Below are 18797 nucleotides of genomic sequence, written 5' to 3'. Positions count from 1 at the left end.
CCAAAATAACTCTGATAACTCTCTTTTTAAAACACAACCTGTTTACCTCTACCTCCAAGCCTTAACTCATACTTGCATCTTTAAGGCCCCTTTCTCAGTCCTTATGATCTAGGTGTTGATCACAGGACCTCCACAGGTCATCCCCAGATACCTTAACCAAAATTAATCTCTCTGATCTCCCGTTGTACAAAGAACTTTGTACCTGTTATGGCTTTCATCACAGCCTGGCAGGTTTTAACTAATTTGTGTTTCCTTTTTCCCTCTAAATTACTCAGTTCAGCTCACACATTTATTCAACACCTACTGTGATGGGCCAGGCATGGTGGCAGTAACAGAATAATAAGAGAATTGCTGAGGTCGAAGAGGAGCATATGGTTTACGTATGTGAGAAACATATCTAAATAATATAGACTCAGGAGGCCTAGAAGATTATGAAGAGTGCCTTATGTATCACAGATGCTCAATAAATATCTAAATTGCGGGGGATGCTAGGATTATTCACTCGTTTGAAATGTTATAAAAATATGAATACCTCCTATATACACAGACTGCTACAGCTACAAGTTTAAAAAAAAAAGCCACTTTTTATTGAGCTTACCTTGGATATGTTATTTCTAATCCCTACCGCAATCCTGCAAAATAAGTATTATTATCACTATTTTGCAGATAAGGAAAGTGGCTCAGCAAAACTGAATAATTTATCCAGGATCACACAACCTGCTTTCAATCTAGTTAGGGAACTAAACATACATATATGGAAAACTATACCATTGCAAGTTAGTGTTATTAGTCTGGAATACTCAGGGAAAGCTAGATAGGGAGGATAGGGACTGAAATGGACCATAGCCTATAAACATTTGAAATACTATTTGAAATATTATTGAGCTACATGAATAAGTAAAGCAATGCAAATTAATAGCTGCCCTTTTTCCCTTCCAAATTACCAAATATGTTTTCAATATTCATTCTGAAGGCAACAGACAGAGAAAGCTGGAATAAATTTATGCCAAAATATGATCAACAGTTGTCTAGGTATTGGAATATTTTTGTTATATTCTTCTAAACTCTCCTAATAAGTTCTACAATAAGCATGTATTACCTTTGTAATCAGAAAAATAAACTTTAAAAAATTGTGTAGGCTTCAGATGCCATATGTGTAACTTCATCCACTTACAGTATAAAGACATGGGGTGGAATGGGAAGTCATTAGGAAGAGATAGGAAAGTGCAAATATAAATAACTAAGTTAAAAAGAGAAAAATAATTACCACAAAGAAATGAGAGCATGGAGAAAGATTCAGCTTATAAGGATTTCCATTTCTCCATTGCAGCACTAATTAAGAGCAAGAAGGATAGAAACTGTTTAAATGTTCAACAAAAGGTACAAGGGAATACATGCAACCATGTTGTTAAAGTGTCTTCTTTTAATGAAATATGTTCATGAAAGTTTTTGTAAGTTACAAAACAGCATATACAACGTGACTCCATTTTAACATTTAATTTATTATATGCATAGAAAGGGTCTGGAAGACTGCTCCAAAGTGTACACATTGGTTGTTTCTGGTGAGTGGGATTTTAGTTTTTTGTTTTGTATTTGCCTTCATTTTCTGAAGCAAAAATAATCGCTTTTTTATAGGAAGTAATTTGAAGTTATTTAAATATATCACAGCAACAAATGAAGTTGCATATAATTTTAAAGTGCTTTCCACCTTTCATCTTTTTAATAACTAACGTCTAATCCATTTATCGAGGACCAACAAAAATTCGGTGAGATTACAGCCTTCCCTGAGCTTTCCAGTCATCGTGACTGCTGGGAAAGAAGAGAACAGCCACCGCCGGCCTCCGCAGGAATGCACTACACTCAGCCCAGGAATTCCCCTACGAACCGCCGGGCGACAGACAGGCATTTACTTCCGGGAGGAGTCAGCCCTCCGAACCCGGAAGTGAGTGGGATAAGACGCGCTGCATTCTGGGAAGAGTTACGGAAGCGGGGTTGGGCGTCCGCTGGCTGTTACCAGGGCAACCGGAGGCGGTTGACAGTTATCCGCGGGTTGGAGTGGTTAGCTGGAGAGGCTGAGATGCTCAGAGGTCGTTTGGGATGAGCGAAGGGGTCAAGAGGGCCCTTTTAAAGAGCAGATTCTCCTGTCAGGAGGTTATCCAGTTGTGCCCCGCAGGAGCGCCTGCCCGGGGGATCTGGGTCATGCCGTCTGGTTCGTCTTTGAGCATTCCGACGAGATGAAATGTGGCCCAGAGTAGCTCCTGTCACTTCTCCAGCTTTCTGCCTCCTTTTAGAAAATGTAAGTTGAGAATTTCTAGTTTACATTGTAGTGTGTTCTAATATCAAAGTAAATTATTCTTTTAAAATCGTGGAAAGTTTTCAAAAGAAGAACTTAAGTCATACAACTACCCAGAAGTAACTTAAAATTTTCATGTGTTACCTGTCAGTTTTTTTCTCTGCATAAATATTATTTACATAGTTGAGTTTATTTGGGAAAACCGTTTTGTATCCTGCCTTTTTCACATGTGTGTATATATATGTACACACATACATATATCATACATATATCTATATATGATATAATTCTGCTATTAAAATCTTGGCAACAAAGAAGGGATCGAAGACCTTAATGTAAATCTGTTTGTAGTGAGTTGAAGAGACAGAGATGAAGTGGACGCAGCATGTGAAGACAATTCTTTCAAGAAGTTTGGCTGTAAAGGAGAAAAAAAAGGTCAGTAGCCAGAGGAGAATGGCAAGTGAAAGAAAAAAGCTGGGGTTTTTCCTAATGAGAATATACATAGTGATGTTTATTAGTACAAGAGAAAAAACTGGGAGTCAGAGGCTATAGATATGGCCTAGAAAGAGGATAAGTGAATGAATCCCTAAAGAAATAGGGAGAGATGAGATCCATAGATCAGGTACATAAATTGGCTTAGATAGGAGGCAAAACTGGGGAAGAGGATGTCAAGGTGAATATGGATGTTAATAATTTAAAAACTATTACCAATTGGCAAAATAGTAACAAATATATATATATACAAATGGACAATAAATAGGATGTTCAGCCACATTAGTAACAAATATAAATGGCATATTAAATGTCTATTAAGTTGGGAAAGATTAAAAAGAACTAATATGCATACTGGGCAAGGGTTCACCGAAACAGACATTGCAGGTGGGAAAGGAAACGGGTACATCTCCCCCTCCAGTGAGCATTTTAAGTATCAAAATCCTGAAAATGTGTGTATACTTTGACTAAGCAAGTATACTTCTAGGAAGTTCTCAAAAGAAAGTAATCAAAACTGCACATATGTATTAAGCTGGGTGGAGTTCATTTCGGCTTGTCCACCAATGAAAGATAGGTTAAGTATATATTACACTCGTATTTCTTAGACATAGATAACATGGTTGCAGATAACACTCATTAGTTTAAGTAAGAGGATCCTCGGATTTTCTAGGAAGGGAATGTGGAGTTGCAGTCTGCTTGACTACTTTGATACACAATCAGTGGGATGCTTTGAACAATTAAAAAGGACGATGTAGAAGACTATTTAGTGATAAGGAAGGATGTGTACAATACATTGTAAAGAGAGAAAAGTGAGTTATGAAAGCAGCAGTATGTAGGTTCTTACAGCAGGGTTTTTTTTTTGTTTGTTTTTTAGCTATCCTGCTTTTTGCTTATCTGTACTCTACAGGATAAATATATTTTGTAAGGACAGATAAAATGTTGCTCTTTTAAAGAAGAGAATAAGTTTATAAGTGGGGTAGGAAGTTGGGGAAGTGCTGTCCCGACAGCCTTGAAGTAGATGATGGCTCTGTGAAGTGTCAGATCAAAAGAAATGAGATGCTTTAACAAGCTTTAAGAAATATTTTTAAAAGCGTATTTTATAAATGCATATGTTTTATCGATGCCCAACCTCTCTCACAAAAGATTGAGTGTGCTCAGAAAGAGATATACACTATAGTGGGAGAAAATGATTGGAAGAGAAAACAGAGGCAAAAGGCAATTGGAGAACAAAATAAAGGCAGAAGTATATTAACACCCAAAAAATTCATGCCGAAAGGTCCTGTGTAATTGCTAGAAGGGTGCCACCACAAATTAGGCTCTGAGGTTCCCAGCAAGTAAAGCAAAGGGAAAACAGTCATAAGTTTCACATGTTCTATGAGATTTTTTTTAAGTTGCTTAAGAGAAGTATAGTTTTGGTATAGAAGCCTGAGAAAAATTTCTCCCAGGATCTTCATAAGGGAATAATATGAGATTCAGCTGTTACCATTGTATTTATTCTATTTTTATGGAATTTAGGAATATCTCAGGTTAGACTCATTCATTAACTCAGTAATTACAAACTCTTATTAAGTACTATGAGAAATATAAACACATGTAAGACAAAGTCCCTGCCCTCATCTATTGTGAAAAATACCTATAATATATAATAGCATATTTATAATATATGATGAATAACTAGTAAGCTGAATAATTAGTATGGTGAATAGCTAATATGAATAACTATAAATCAAGACTGTATTTGAGGCAAAACAGTGAGATGGGATTCCCACATTACATGAAAATACTTTCAACCAGTGGGATCATGGTCAATCCGTTTGTAAGAGAGGATATTATTCCCCTTTTACAGATGAGGAAACTGAGGCTTAGGGAGATTAAATTGTCCAAGGTCACATGGCTGGTAAAGGACAGAGACAGAATTTCAAACCAAGTCTGTCCCTTGCAAACCACCTTCCTCTTTTTTTTTTTTTTTTTTTTTTGCTGAGGAAGATTCACCCTGAGCTAATGTTGCCAGTCTTCCTCTTTTTGTATGTGAGCCACCACCACAGCATGGCCACTGACAGACAAGTGGTGTAGGTCCACACCTGGGGATCGAGCCTGGGCCACCAAAGCAAAGCATGCCGAATTTAACCACTAGGCCACCAGGGCTGGCCCACAAACCACCTTCTTAACTACTATACTTTGTGGAAGAGATAGCATTCAAGTAGACTTTAAAGGATGGAAAAAATTACGTCAGGCAGATATTGGGGAAGGATAATGGAGAAAATAGCATTAAACAGAATCAAAAAGGTTGGAAAGCATAGGGTGCATTTTGGATATCTCTCTCAGACAAACACACATAAACATCTGGGATTATGAAACATTTGCAGGTAAGCACTAGAGAATAAAGCCAGAAAGATTGGGGACAGATTTTTAAGAATCATAATCTTCAAGAACCTCACAGGGAAGTGGCCTAATTTAGGGCATAATTTCCCTGATAAAGGTCTCAGGGCTCAGGGCCTGATAAAGCAAGAGTTTTAAGCACAGAGACCTTGAACCTGAAAATTCTATGTGAGGGCTCAGCTGGGGAATTTAGGGGACACTGGGTGTAGATTAGGGACTTACCCACCAAGGTGAGGAAGAGGTCTAATGGCGTATAACAGCATCCTGTTACACATTAGCTATACGAAGTTGGTCAGGTGATGTAAGTTCTTTGGAGCTCCGTTTCTCCATCTCTCAGAGGGGAGGGAGGGGGGGAGGGAGGAGACTGTTAGACAAGACGACCTCTTAGTATCTCCTCCAGTCCTAATGTTCTGTGCTCACAGAGGCCAGAGATGACAAACTCAAACACCCAATTTGAGGATCAAGAAGGTTTCATAAATGAGGAATGGACTGATGTAAGAAAAATAAGGAGTGGTAGAGATTAGAGTGGTAGTTTAGATGTCCCATCTAAAACTGCAGCCAATTCTTACAGGAATGAGGACCCAGTGTTGCCAGATTTTCTGGGTTTTCAAGAGAAACAAGAACACCATATCTTTAAGAATGTTACACAGAACAAACAAAACATCTCTGCTGGCTAGATACAAGGCATGGGTCACTAATTTTCAACCTCTGCTATAGATAAAAAGGCCTAAGCAAGAATCAGTGTTTGAATGAAAAGAATTAAATATGAAGAAAGAAGAAGAAATCAAAGAGAATACCAAGATTTCTGCTGGCTAATGAGGAGGAGATGGTAACCTTAATACAAATACTAAAATCAACCGAAGATTTCGAGAGAGAAGGCCCTTGACTGTGAGGTTTTTGAACACAGGACAAACTTCTCAATCATAGGTGTCCACAGCACATGAATCAGATTCAGCTGTTGAGTTTGAGAAATCGTGGGACTGTCAGGGGGAAAGTGCAGGAATTGTAGGACAGGAGTCTGGGGAGAGAAGATGAAAGAGGAGTTAAAAGATGTAAGATTCATTCTCGGAGTTTTATTAAACATATATCACAGTATATATGATCTCATGAGACTATAAATCCTATGAGGGCACGAACCACATATGTTTCTTCACCATTTATCCAGCACCTAGCACAGTCATAGTAGGTGCATAATGTATGTTGAATAAACAAATGAACTAACACAAGACGCTGCTCCATGGTATAGGAGATGCGGAGTTGAATTAGAAAATGTTCTTAAAGAAGCTTATAGGCTAGAAGGTAAGACAAGTCTTAAACATAAATAACTAATCCAAGTTTGAAAGTAGTGGCATTTTAAAAAAAAAAGAAGGCACCATGGGATTCAGAAGAGACAATTTTTTTTTAGAAGTTAAGCTTGATAATGGATAGTTAAGATTGGATCATGCAGCTTTTGGAAGTGAGCAGAAGCAGCTCAACAGAAGGTGCATACCTTTCCTTTGAAAGCAGGGAAGTGTTTGCCACTGCCAAGATAGTGAATGGAGAAACAGTTTGAAGCCAGAACTTTGAGACTCCCCCACATGTCAAGAAGGTAAGGAAGAAGAACCAACAAAGTAAACAGGGAAGAAGTCATTAGAAAGCTAGGAGAAGCATCCGGAGAGTGAATGTCATAGGAACTCAGAGTCTGTGTTTCAAGAAAGAAAGGTCAGCCTGTACTGTCAAATACTGCAGAGACAGCAGGCCGTCAAGAAGGAGCCTCTAAGGCCATTGGATTTGGTGATTAAGGAAATCATTGATGACTGTCAACTAACCAATTGCTTTTAATTGACCAGTGAATATGAGGAGAGGAGCTTAAAAGGCCAGTAGAATTAAGAGGCTTTTGATTTGTTTAGGGAGGTAGGGATGGAGTTCCTTAGGGGCAGGGGAAAAAACAGAAGAAGTTTGAGTTGCGAAAAAGGATAAATTTATGAAGCAAGATTTTGGAGAATTTAAACAATAATAAGATCAAGAAAGGAGAGAAGAGTCATTTGTCAAGAATCAGAATTGTAATTCTCACAAATATTATCCAACAGCAAAGATAATATTTGTTTACTTTCTCAACATATTTTCCTACTCGGTTACTTGGTTTCTTTTCACCTTTATGGCCCCAAAGTAACTTTTGATATGTTGAAAAATAGTATTAGAACTTCAACTTAGTGATATTTCTTAATTGTTCTTAATTCTTTAAAATTCTTGTTTTATAAGTAAATGCATAGTGTAGTACACAACTCCTGCATTTCTGGTTACTCCACATCCCTTCCTTTGAGGAAGCCTTCCCTCCCCAACTGTAGCTCGTGTGGTTCAAGTGGAGCTGATTCCCAACGCCCCACTCCTACACTTGATCCAGATCTGGCAGATGACAACCATCCTTGGTACTTTTGCGGGCACTATAAGGAAAAAGATGCTCTCCCCCTGGTGTTGCAGGTGCTATAGACCGTATAAGCACAGAGCAGACAGGCCACCTTTGCTGCCACGTGGAGGCTTGTCTAAAATGGAGGCTAAAGAAGCCAACCTGGAAGACAGAACCCAAGTCCTGATGACAGCACTTGATCCCAGGAATCCAGACACGCCTAAAGACCAGCTTTACCACTGGACTTTCCGGTTAAAGGAGCCAGTAAACTCTCTTTTATGCTAATCTTGGGTTTTATCTGGGTTTTTGTCGTTTACTATTCAGAACATCCTAATACATCATTAAATCAACATTATTTGTTTCTTCTATGCGTTGTTTAAATCTGTTACTCTACGATGTACTCGATAATGTAATCTACAGTTCTCACTAAATTAATCCGTAAATTGAGTGCAATCCAAACCTTAATCCCAATGGTATTTTAAGAGCTTTTGTTGTTTTGGAACTAAGAAAAATTACTCCAAAATTCACTGAGAAAAAACATTAAAATACAAGAAAATAGGGAGAGAATTCATAAAAAAGAATTGTATAATCAGATAGTAAATATCAAAATAGAGAGCAAGAATAATAAACGTAGGGTGGTAATGGAGTAGCAATAAGCAGTCATGGAACAGAATTCAAAGTGTGAGTATATGTAGGAGTATTTGCCATATTTAATATCTGGTAAGTCAAGAAAAGGTTAAGTAAATAAAGTATTTAAGGACAATGAGCTAGATTTGAAGGAGAAAAATAGATAGGTCTTTACCTTCTTCATCATTCCAGAATAAATTCCAAATGGATTTATGACTTAAATATAAAAATCGAAGCCAGATTCTCAATATATATTGGTTGGTGTATAACTGGTACACTCTTTAGCAATATCTGTTAAATTTTTAAATATATCTTTTGACACAGCATTTCAGTTTTAGAAATTTATCCTATAGAAACAAAATATACCATATAAAGATAAATATGGGGGCTGGCCCCGTGGCCGAGTGGTTAAGTTCGCGCGCTCCGCTGCTGGCGGCTCAGTGTTTCGTTAGTTCGAATCCTGGGCGCGGACATGGCACTGCTCATCAAACCACGCTGAGGCAGCGTCCCACATGCCACAACTAGAAGGACCCACAACGAAGAATACACAACTATGTACCGGGGGGCTTTGGGGAGAAAAAGGAAAAAATAAAATCTTTAAAAAAAAAAAGATAAATATGGATAATGTAACATTGAAATATGGAATATACGCATGTGGAGTAACTGAAGTATGGAGTGTTGGTACCATGCGTTCTCAAAGGGGCAATTTCATAACCAAGGAGGTGAAAATTGGTTCTTGGGGGGACAGAAAAAAACTTATTTTTATGTATAAAGGACAAATATGCATAAGTACACAAACAGATACATAGTTTGTATGTAGTATTGAAATTTCATGGGGAGGATGATTAAGAAAAGAATGTCTAGAAAGGCTTCTTAGGGGGACGATAATGGAAAAAAGACTGAGAAAACTCATCTATACAATTCATTACCATGCAGCTGTTAAAAAGAATGAGGTAGATGTATGGATATTGAAAAAGAGGATGCCCAAGATGTGTGAAGTTTTAAAGAAGCAAAAAGTATGTATGTATTATATATGTATATAATATATAAAGTATCTACCATATGTAAAATATCTATAAAGTGTTGTGTTTATCTTTGGGTTTAAAAGTACAAGAAATATTCAATTTTATGTCATGTATGATGTTTACATTTTTACAACAACATTATAATAAAAGATAAGCTATAAGAATAAATGAATATTGGAGTGAATAGTTTCATAGTCTTGTGGTGAACATGACTTCAAAGCTTAAAACTATTAAAATTTAGGCTAAACTACATAAAATTAAAAATTACATTTTTTTTTTTTTTTTAGTGCCATCGAGTTAATTCTGACTCCTAGTGACCCTGTGGACAGCAGAGCGGAACCCTGCCCGGTCTTTCTGCGCCATCCTCTCACCTTCTGGTGTTACATCAGACAATGCTCTGCTGCTATTCATAGGGTTTTCATGGCCAGTTTTTTTCAGAAGCGAGTGGCCAGGGCCTTCTTCCTAGTCTGTCTTAGTCTGGAAACTCTACTGAAACCTGTCCACCATGGGTGACCCGCTGGTATTTGAAATCCCGATGGCATAGCTTTCAGCATCACAGCAACAAGCAGCCACCACAGCATGACAACCGACAGTCAGGTGGTGTGGTCCCCTGACTGGGCAGTGACCAGGGCCTCGGCGGTGAGAGCGCCAGATCTTAACCACAAGACCACCAGGGCTGGCTTAAAAATTATCACAAGGAGAAAAAAACAAACAAACACAACCTGCCCCCCCCAACACACACACACACCCCTGTAATTGATGTTGAAGCAGGAACCCGAGAACATATTTGCAACATATATCACAAAAGCTGTATGTCCTTACTATACAAAGAGCTCTAACATCTCACTAAAAAGGTCCAACACCCTAACAGACAAACCTGGCGAGGAACATGAACAAGCAAATAGCACACACACACTACAAATGGCTGAGCATGTGGAAATACTTTTGTTCTTGTTAGTGAAGAAATACAAATAATGGCAACAATGAGATATGTTTTCATTGGATTAGCAAAACTACAAAGGTTGGTGTTGGCAGAGATAGGAGATAGGGTACTGTCAGAGTATAAATCAGTTAGGCCGTTCCAAGTGCAGTGTGGCAACATGTATCAAAATGTGAAAGATGCAAACCTTTGAATCAACAGTGATGCTTCTAGGAATGTGTCCAAAGGTGATAATCAGACAAATCAGAAAAGACGCATGTGCAACAATGTTCATTACAGTAGTTGTTAAAAATTGGAAACAACTTAAAGGCTTATAAATAAGAGACTAAATGTAATTTTGAGCAAAAAATAGCTTGTTACAAAACATCGTGAGAAATGTGATCCTGTTTATATAAATTACGTGTAAGTACACATAGAAGTAATGTTTAACAAAATGTTAGTAATGGAAATCTCTGGTGGGATTTCAGATGAGTTTCAAGCTTGTGAAAAAGTGAGAAAATGGTATGAACTACTGTGTACCCCACTCAGCTACAATGCATGCCCAGTCTTGTTTCATCTATGGTCCCACCCCAGTTTTTGAGGCAAATCTAAGACAGCTTATCTGTAGATAGTTTGTGTACCTCTAAAAGATAAGGATGCTTTTAAAACATAATCTCAATATCATCATACCTAAAAAACTTCTAACAATTCCTTCATAAAATCAATTATATCTGATCAGTGTTCACATTTTTGTCTTATACATTGTTTTGTAGTTAGATCAAGGTCCATACATTACCATTCGTCTGTGTATTTCCTAATGTATAGATTCTCTCTCTCTCTCTCCCTCTTTTTTCCCCCCTGCAATTTATTTGGGGAAGTAACTGTGTTGTTTGAGCTAAAGAGGAGTTTTGAGAGTAGGCCTGACCCTAATATTTACAGACCTGGGACCATAGTGCAAATGGAGCCCCAAATACCATATATCTAACTATTTAAATGCCTCAGCTCCAGCTAACAGTTCTGTACATTCTACACTCCTGCCTTGACAAATAAACCCTCTTAACGACCTGGAAAGCCAAGTTAGAATTTAGAATTCTCAGACTTCTTAGAATTCCTCACTGGATTGTGCTTCACCGGGGAGCTGGCACTTGGCCCACAGGCCGTCCCATTCTCTTCCCACCTCTGGCTCCATACCCTTCTCAAGGACACCCCAGCCCACAAGTCCAAGTTCAATCTACACCCTGTGCAAACAGGTACCGCTGGAGGCACAGTCCCGCCTTGGAAGGATGAACCAAAGACCAGGCCCATGCAGGCTCTGAAAGTAGGCGTGGGGCGTATAGACTGGGAAGTTCAGGTTCTACGGAGCCAGAGCATGGTCTGGAAGGGGAGGCGTCAACTCTAGGTGGGCTTGTCCCCTTGGTCCCATGGACTTCTCAGCCCATCTGGAGGGCACAGCTAGCAGAGGGTCAGAGCAGGGCCCCTTGCCTGGGTCTAAGGACAGTACTGCCATAAAGTTCCCCACAGTCCGGGTTTTGCTGATCACATCCCCAAGATATCATTAAACAAGTTTCTTTTGTTTTGTTTTGTTTTTTTTAAGATTTTATTTTTCCTTTTTCTCTCCAACGCCCCCCAGTACATAGTCGTGTATTTTTAGTTGTGGGTCCTTCTGATTGTGGCATGTGGGATGCCGCCTCAGCATGGCCTGGTGAGCAGTGCCATGTCCGCACCCTGGATCTGAACCGGCGAAACCCTGGGCCACAGAAGCAGAGCGCAGGAACCTAACCACTCAGCCACAGGGCCAGCCCCCTAAACAAGTTTCTTTGTTTCCTCTATTTCCTATAAATTGATACTTAGATCTAGAAGTTTGATCAGATGATTCGGGTACAATGTTTTGGGCAAGACTATTTTATAGATGAGTGTTGTATACACCCGTCAGGAGGCACATAAAATCCTGTTGTCTTTCTTTTTAATGGGGTTATAATTAAGATAAAGTAAAATCTTTTTTCCTTTTTTTTTTTTTGTCCCTGAGCTCACATCTGTGCCAGCCTTCCTCTATTTTGTATGCGGGATGCTGCAACAGTGTGGCTTGATGATCCATGTGTAGGTCTGTGCCCAGGATCTGAACCCACGAAACCCAGTCCCCCAAAGCAAAGGACACAAACTTAACCACTACGCCACTGGGGCTGGCCCCGAAATGCACAAATCTCAACAGTTCAGTTCAAATAGTTTCAACAATTGTGTAGAGCCATGTAGCGTTCTCCCAAAACAAGATGTAGAATATTTCTATCACCCCAGAAAGTCCTCTCATGCGTCTTTAGTCAGTTCCACTCCACCTACGGAGTCAACCACCTTCTCACTCCCCTCACTATGGAGAGTTTTGCCTATTCTTTGACTTCATATAAATGGAATCATACAGTGTGTACTCTTTTGTGTGTACTTTCCTTAAATTAACATAATTTTTCAATTTATCTGTGTTGCATGTATTAGTACACCAGTTCATCCTTTTTTATTGCTGAGTGGTGTTCCATATATGGATATACCATAATTTGTTCATTCTCCTCTCTGTGGATATTAGGGTAGTTTCCAGTTTGGGGCTATTATGAATAAGGCTGCTATGAACATTCTTGTTCACATCATCTTGTGGGCATTTTCATTTCTTCTGGGTAAATATTTAGACATGGAAATGATTGTTTAACTTCAAAAGAAAGAGATTGTCAAACAGTTCTTCAAAGTGGTTGTAGCATTTGACATTTCCAGCAACCATGTATGTGAATTCCAGGTGCTCCACATCCTCTCCAACATGGAATGCTGGCAATCTGGTTAATTTCTGGTTGTCTCTCTTTTTGTGCTATTAGCAGCTATTGATTATCATTACTTAGAGACATTAGTTTGTTAGGGTTTCCAAAATGGTGTTATTGTAATTCTATCATTTATTTGCTGAAATGCTTCTATGAAGAGGAACTTTCTTCCAACATCTATTTGATTTCCCTGAAATACAACAGGAAAGACAGGATTAATGCTTAATCCTTTCTCTTTTTTACCAATTTTCAAAATAACGTGTTGGTTCTCTCACGTCCATCAAAGATTGCCAATGAAAGGTTTTTTTTAGTATCATTATAAACTCATGAATTTAAATATATTTGATGTGTTTAATCCATTTCAGTTATCATCCTTACTGATGCTCAAAGTATCCAATCTTTAGCCAGTGGGGATCTCTTCAGATTAGCTCCTCAGTTCTTTTCTTTTTTTTAGGAAGATCAGCCCTGAGCTAACATCTGCTTCCAATCCTCCTCTTTTTGCTGAGGAAGACTGGCCCTGAGCTAACATCTGTGCCCATCTTCCTCTACTTTATATGTGAGACGCCTACCACAGCATGGCTTGCCAAGCAGTGCCATGTCGCCACCCAGGATCCGAAACGGTGAACCCAGGACCGCCGAAGTGGAACGTGTGCACTTAACCACTGCGCCACCCAGCCGGCCCCTTGTAGCTCCTCAGTTCTTTAACACAACCCTCTAAGTCTTTGATAGCTTCCTTGCCTTCTTAATGACAGGATGTTCCAGACTGATCTTCAATGTTTCCTACCCCAGACATGGAATCAGCCATTACTCCAAGGGACCCTGGTTCTTTTTAGTGATAAATGGTATTTTTGAGGCCACAGTCTGGTAAGGGTGTTTATTGCTGCTGGGAGGTTCGTTGTTTCTAGACCTTTGCAGTGGGCAGAGCTAGGAAATGTGTTGTTTTAAAGATATAACACAACATGAGTTTATATTGATGTGTCCAATTCAAACTCGAGTACCCCCATCAGTCTGACATCTGTATCTCCCTTCCCCATGCCTAAAACCCACCATAATGGCTCATTTGCTTTATCCCACCACGTACAAACAACAGGCTCAGAGTAACAGTCTTGGCACTACCACCACAATACAATTACTGAAAACCGTTTTGGGTATTTTGTGGTCGTTTGGAGGGGGAGGGCATTTTGTACCTCTTTCTGTTATTAGGCGACATTCGGGTAGGAGTGTGCAGGCGATCACTGTGGTTTTAAGTCACTTGGAAAGGTTCCTCATGGGTGGCTGTGCCACTAACTCAACACTTAGTTGGGTTAATTTGTTTAATTTTGATTTCAACTTTTAGGGATTGCATTTTCAAATTTAACTTTGTTTTTTAACTATATATAATATTTAAATGGTTCTGAAGTCAGGTCTATAAAAGAGGGCTATTAGAGAAAAATCTAGCTTCTTCGCCTGTCGTGTCTGTGCTGATCCCTCCCTTGCCATATAAATACCCATCATTTTTATTGTTTCTCCTTCCATTTTGTAAATATATGTGCAATTATATATATTTATATATAATACATATTTTCATTCTTCCTTTTAAAATAAATGGTATCATACTATGCACTCAATTCACTCATTTAAAGTGTACAATTTAATGGTTTTTAGTGTATTCACAAAGTTATGCAACCATCATCACAATTTTAGAACATTTTAGTTACCCCAAAAAGACACCCTGCATGCCTTAGTCACCCTTTTCAGTCCCCCATCCTCCCTAGCGCTAAGCAACCACTGATCCACTGTCTGTCTCTAGAGATTTGCCTATTCTGACTATTTCATATAAATCAAACATACAACATGTGGTCTCTTGCAGCTGGCCTTTTCTGTGTACCGTAACATTTTCCAGGTTCATCCATGTTGTGTGCGTACTGGTACTTCATTCCTTTTTATTGATGAATTTATTCCATTATGTGGGTATACCACATGTTATGTATCCATTCATCAGTTGATGAACATTTGGGTTTTTCCACTTTTCGGCTATTATGAATAATGTTGCTGTGAACATTTGTGTACAAATTATTGTGTAGACGTATGTTTTCATTTTACTTGGGTGGAATTGCTGAGTCACATGCTAACTCCATGTTTAACATTCAGAGGAACTGCCAAACTGTTTTCCAAAGCAGCTGCACCGTTTTACGTTCCCACAGCAATATGGATTCCACATTCTTGCCACCACTTGTTATTGTCCAGCTTTTTGTTTATAGCCGTCTTGGTGTGAGTGAAATGAGATCTCATTATAATTTTAATTTTCATTTTCCTATTGCTAATGATGTGGAGCATCTTTTCATGTGCTTATTGGCCATTTATTTATCTTCTTTGGAGAAATGTCTGCTCAAATCCTTCATCTGTTTATCAGTTGGGTTATTTGTCTTTCTATTGCTGTTATGAGTTCTTTATGTATTCTGGATACAAGTCCTTTACCAACACACGACTTGCAAATATCCTCTCCCGTTCTGTTGTCTTCATTTTCTTCACAGTGTCCGAAGCACAGAAGTTTGGGTTTGTTTTTTTTTATGAAGTCTTATTTATCTACTTGTTCTTTTGTTGCTGTGCTTTCAGCATTGTGTCTAAGAAGGCCTTGCCTAGCCCAAGGTCATAAACATTTACTCTGATGTTTTATTCTAAGTGTTTTATAGTTTTAATTCTTAACATTTAGGTCTGTGATTCATAGTTGTGAGTTAATTTCTGTGTCTGGGATGAGGTAGAGTTCCAACTTCATTCTTTTGCATATGAATATTCAGTGGTCCTAGTACCACTTGTTGAGAAGATTATTCTATTCTTTGCTCAATTTAATTGTGTTGGCACCCTTGTAGAAAATCAGTTGACCATAAATGTAATAATTTATTTCTGGACTCTCAATTTATTCCATTGATCTATATGTCTATCCTTATGCCAGTACCCCACTGTCTCAATTACTGTGAATTTGTAGTAAGTTTGAACTCAGGAAATGTGAGTCTTCCAACTTTCTTCTTTTTCAAGATTGTTTAGCTATTCTCGATCCCTTGCATTTCCATATGAATTGTCAATTTCTGGAAAAAAGCCACCTGGGATTTTGATGGAGATTACGTTGTATTCGCAGGTCAACTGGGGAAGTTTTGCCATTTCAGCAATACTGAGTCTTCCGATCCATGAATACTGGATGTCTTCCCGTTTATTTATGTCTTCTTTAGTTTCTTTTAACAGTATTTTGTAGTTTTCAGAGTATGAGCTTTGTACTTCTTTTGTTAAATTTATTCCTCAGTATTTTATTCTTTTTGATGTTACTGTAAAGGGAATTGTTTTCTTAACTTCAAATTCCTCCTTGCTTTTTTAACCTACCAGTAGACCTGAAGACACTCCACTGTAGTAAATAAAGAGACTCCTCATTCTTCTTTACAGCGGCAATTATTTTCTTAGCCTACGGTTTAAATTTTTCACAAGGATTAGATATTTGTACCATTTAATAAAAAGTTATTTTGAAATAAATAAAATAATGTACCCATCAGATAATTACTTTCATCACTAGTTAATAGATATGGCAAATATTAATATATTAGAGCTGCCATAATTGCCTGGCAGCTCACCTCTTCTTCTAATGGAACTTGTTTTGTGCACAGATTTTCTTTCCCTAAAGGACTATTTACTGGACCATAGAACTATCTACCATCACCATCACTGATTGGGCCGGGGGGTGTGGCACTGTATCCACCATCAGTAGCTCTTCTCCTTTCTTCTATTCTAATGTAAAAATGTGTTTAGGTGTCTGTGTCCAAATGCATTATGACAGCTGAGTACCCCCTCCTCAACCTATGAGCGTGAATCGTGATTTGTCTAAGTCAATCATGACAATTGCCCTTTCCCTTGCCAGTCTGCCAGTGAGGTGCCGGGGGGAAGTCTAGTAGAGGCTTTCTGGGAAAGCTTTTCCTGCTCTCAAAAAGGAGCACGTGATAAGCACAGTTCATTTTCTGTCTCCCGGTGTTGTCAACCCCTGAAGTTGTGGCAGCCAGCTTGGAATCATGAAAGAAGCCAACCTCAGAGGAAAAGCCAACATGCTGAGGATGACAGAACAGAAAGATGGAAGGAGGCTGGGTCCCTGACGAGGTCACTGAGGACACACCCTGGCTCCAGACTATTGTGATACAAGACAATAAATGTTTAAACAACTCTGATTGGGTTTTCTATTACCTTCAGGAAGGGCCTCACGACTGATAAAAGCGCATTCCTCACTTGACCCCTAGGCTGGCCACCTGGACACAGGAAAGAGTGTGGTGTCACTTAATCACACTGAGGCCAAGCATGGAGTGAAGGCCCACACATTTCTGCGGAAGTCTGCAGCCACTCTTCAGCTCTAGTCTCTGAGACTTAATTCCAGTGTGTTTCCTATTTGTAGCATGCCAGGAAATGTCTCCCCTTTGTTACAATTATCACCTTTAGCTCGAGTGTCTATTTCTTGAAATCAAATGAGTCTGACTATAGCAGTTTGGAAAAGTCAGCACCTTGGAAAATATCCCACTTCCTTAAAGACATGGACCGCATCACCTTTAGCCTAAAAAGCATAGTAGATGCAATATACTACCCTTTACCTTTCTAGCAACCCCTATAACAAACTAAAGAAGGAGCTAAAGAAAAGCCATTTGATGGGAAAATGTGGAATCAGGCCTAAAAACTCCATAGAAATTTCTAAAGTATATTTCCTAGTTTCAGGAAGATATTATAGTCCATATGGAAATCGACAGGTTTTTGTTTTATTGTGTTTTTACTGAACCATTTGAGACTTAGTTTCAGAGATTATGACCCTCTCTTCCAAGTACCTCTGCATGTGTCTCCTGAGAATAATGGCATTCTCTTACCTGAACACAAAGCAATTATCAAAATCAGGAAATTTAGCATTTAGACAATGTTATTATCTACTATACAGTCCGTACTCAAATTTCACTAATTTTTCCAGTATTCTGCTTTATAAAAATCTTTTTTCCCCAACCCAGAATCATATATTTCATGTACTTATCATGTCTCTTTAATCTCTTTTAATCTGGAACGGTTCCTCAGCCTTGTTTTGTCTTTCATGACAGCGACATTTTTGAAGAGTGCAGGCCCGTTGTTTTGTTCCCATGGCTTCCTCATGAGTCAATTAGGATTATACGTTTTTGACGGAAACACTACCTAAGCAATTTAGTCCATCACATCAGGAGACACCTTAGGTCAGTTTGTATCATTTGTGATGATGCTGTTGACCTTGACCACTTGGTTAAGGAGTTTCCGCTAGATTTGTCCTCTGTTTTTCTCTTTGCATTTAATAAATAACTGTGGGAACATACTTTGAGACTATGTAAATACCCTGTTCCCCAATAAATTTTCTAGAACAAACTTTCAGCATCCACTGATGATGCTTCCCTAAATAAGTTATTACTATGGTAATTGCATAAATGGTGATTTTCTAACTCTTATAATCCCTTCTACATTTGTTACTGGGCGTTCCACTGTAAAGAACCATCCTTCTCCCAGCCCTCTCTGCCATGCTCGTGCTTGTTTGTCGTCAGTGTCAGTATGAACTCGTGGATTCTTCTTTATTCAACGGGGTACAATCCATTAACAACACTACTCACTTTGGTGCTCAAATTATCCCAGGTTTGGCCTGGGGAAGCCCATCTGCTGGCTTCTCTTCTTCCTGGCATAGCAAGCGTCCCAGGCCCGTGTTGTTTCCCCTGCCCTAGCCATAGAAACAGTCAACACTTCAAGAAGCCCTGGGTTCGGCCGGCCGGTGGCGCAGCGGATAAGTGCGCACGTTCCGCTTCTCCGTGGCCTGGGGTTCACTGGCCTGGATCCTGGGTGCGGACATGGCACCGCTTGGCAAAAGCCAATCTGT

General features: G+C 39.0%; 1 long non-coding RNA gene across 3 annotated transcripts; it reads left to right on the top strand.

The window, feature by feature from the left end:
* Nucleotides 1-1937: 1937 nt before the first annotated feature.
* Nucleotides 1938-10856, top strand: LOC106833028 (uncharacterized). Of its 3 annotated transcripts, XR_011496973.1 has the most exons (4): nt 1938-2296; nt 2645-2728; nt 7625-7814; nt 9490-10856. It is a non-coding gene; the product is annotated as an uncharacterized lncRNA (long non-coding RNA). The 3 variants fall into 3 exon arrangements; XR_001398540.3 differs by lacking the exon at nt 7625-7814; XR_011496972.1 differs by lacking the exon at nt 9490-10856 and having other exon boundaries at nt 1944-2296; nt 7625-9409.
* Nucleotides 10857-18797: the final 7941 nt, after the last annotated feature.

This window comes from Equus asinus, chromosome 22, assembly GCF_041296235.1.
Source record: "Equus asinus isolate D_3611 breed Donkey chromosome 22, EquAss-T2T_v2, whole genome shotgun sequence".
NCBI lineage: Eukaryota > Metazoa > Chordata > Mammalia > Perissodactyla > Equidae > Equus > Equus asinus.
The sequence above is the reverse complement of the archived record's forward strand: the minus strand, read 5'-3'. Positions and strand labels throughout refer to the sequence as shown.